This window comes from Rhinopithecus roxellana, chromosome 17 (genome assembly GCF_007565055.1).
Source record: "Rhinopithecus roxellana isolate Shanxi Qingling chromosome 17, ASM756505v1, whole genome shotgun sequence".
In the NCBI taxonomy this organism is placed as follows: domain Eukaryota; kingdom Metazoa; phylum Chordata; class Mammalia; order Primates; family Cercopithecidae; genus Rhinopithecus; species Rhinopithecus roxellana.
In genome coordinates, this window is record NC_044565.1 from 106,398,904 (window position 1) to 106,401,035 (window position 2,132).

Below are 2,132 nucleotides of genomic sequence, written 5' to 3' on the forward strand. Positions count from 1 at the left end.
TGTTCTGAGCAATGACTTTTTGAGATTTGATCCCAAAAGTGTAGGCAATGAAAGCAAAAATGAGATTACTACAAAATAAAAGACTGCTGCACAACAAAAGAAACAATTAACAGATTGAAAAGACAACCAAAAAATTGGGAGAAAATATGTGTGAGCCATACATCTATTAAGGGGATAGTCTCCAAAATATACAAAGAACACAAATAACTCCATACAATGAAAACAAAACAAATTTTAGAAATGATAAATATTTGAAGTAATAGAAATGTTGAGGGAAGATGGCGGACGAGGAGAAGCTGCCGCCGGGCTGGGAGAAGCGCATGAGCCGCAGCTCAGGCCGAGTATACTACTTCAACCACATCACTAACGCCAGCCAGTGGGAGCGGCCCAGGGGCAACAGCAGCAGTGGTGGCAAAAACGGGCTGAGGGAGCCCGCTAGGATCCACTGCTCACACCTGCTGGTGAAGCACAGCCAGTCAAGGCGGCCCTCGTCCTGGCGGCAGGAGATCACCTGGACCAAGGAGGAGGCCCTGGAGCTGATCAACGGCTACATCCAGAAGATCAAGTCGGGAGAGGAGGACTTTGAGTCTCTGGCCTCACAGTTCAGCGACTGCAGCTCAGCCAAGGCCAGGGGAGACCTGGGTGCCTTCAGCAGAGATCAGATGCAGAAGCCATTTGAAGACGCCTCGTTTGCGCTGCGGACAGGGGAGATGAGAGGGCCTGTGTTCACGGATTCCGGCATCCATATCATCCTCGGCACTGAGTGAGGGTGGGGAGCCCAGGCCTGGCCTGGGGGGGTGGGGGCAGGGCAGCTGGGCCCGCCAGCTCCCCTCTTGCCCACCAGCCAGTAACCGAACCCCCCACTCCCTGCCACCGTCACACAGTATTTGCTGTTCCCAAAATGGCTGGGAGGGGGCCCTTCCAGATTAGGGGCCCTGGGGTCCCCACTCCCTGTCCATCCCCAGTTGGGGCTGCCACTGCCAGATTCTCCCTTAAGGAATTGACTTCACCAGGGGTGGGAGGCTCCCAGACCCAGGGCAGTGTGGTGAGAAGGGTGTTCCAAAGAGAAGACCTAGTCAGCAGAGTTGCCCCGTGTTCCCCCAGGTCCTGGAGGCAGACTTGAGGACCGAGTTATTTCTAGTTAGGCCAGGCTCCTCTGTTCAGTCGCAAAAGCAAACACTTGGTGCGGCCCAGCTATGGGCCCTCTGAGCAACTGTGCAGCACCCTTTCACCCCCAATTAAACCCGGAACCACTAAAAAAAAAAAAAGAAAAGAAATGTTAATTAGCTGATATAATTGTTCCACATTGTATTCATAAATGATAACATCATTTTATATCACCAAAATATATATAAGTATCATTTATCAATTTACAATATAAATAAATAAGCTTCAGGAAGACAGAAGAGAATAGGGAACATTCTTGGATTCTTTTCCTCATATTCATAGTTCTTTAGTGATTCTGATAAAAGAACCTATAGAGAGAAAAAGTAAGCAACCGAAAACAACCAAAAGTTGTTTTCACTTAGAGGCTACCTCAGAATCCTAATCCTGTTATCCTTCATTATCTAATTTTTTAAAGTCTGCTTTTAACAAGAAAGATTTGCAAATTCTCATCCCCTAAAATGTTATTTTCCAATATATGCAATTTTTCTGACATGAATCACTTCTTTTCCCTTCGTTTGATCATGGCAGTAATCTAAAAGGGAGGACAGAGGAAGAAAAGCAAGGGGAATCTCAGATCTGTTTTACTATTTGCTAATATGTAGAAAATGAAATAAGTAGAGGTTCCTCTTCAAAGGGACTTTCCTCCCAGTCTAATTAAGAATAGATATTAACCTCTCTTAGAAGCAAAATTTACTCAAAGACCTGTGCTAATATTCTTAAATATCTGCTAGCTGTAATAAAGAAATCAATATACTCTGTGTTCTTAGCCCCCACATTTTAGCCTAGATATTTGCCCTGGCATGCCTGAACCAGTCCAAGCAAGCCTTAGGTCACAACCTATTTCTCTTCCTTATTTGGAAGTGTTTTTGCCTCTCTCAGCATTCCACAAGTTACTTCCTCTCTTCCTTTGTTCTCTCCTCTGCCTTTGCCTGTTTTGGGAAGTTCTAAGTTGCTAGCCAATCGAG

At 45.8% G+C, this 2,132-nt stretch overlaps 1 pseudogene across 1 annotated transcript; it reads left to right on the forward strand.

Moving 5' to 3' along the window:
- The first annotated feature begins 246 nt into the window (after positions 1–246).
- On the forward strand, positions 247–767 carry LOC104666554 (annotated as a pseudogene). Its single transcript, XR_004054467.1, has one exon. The product of XR_004054467.1 is annotated as a peptidyl-prolyl cis-trans isomerase NIMA-interacting 1 pseudogene (transcript).
- Positions 768–2,132: the final 1,365 nt, after the last annotated feature.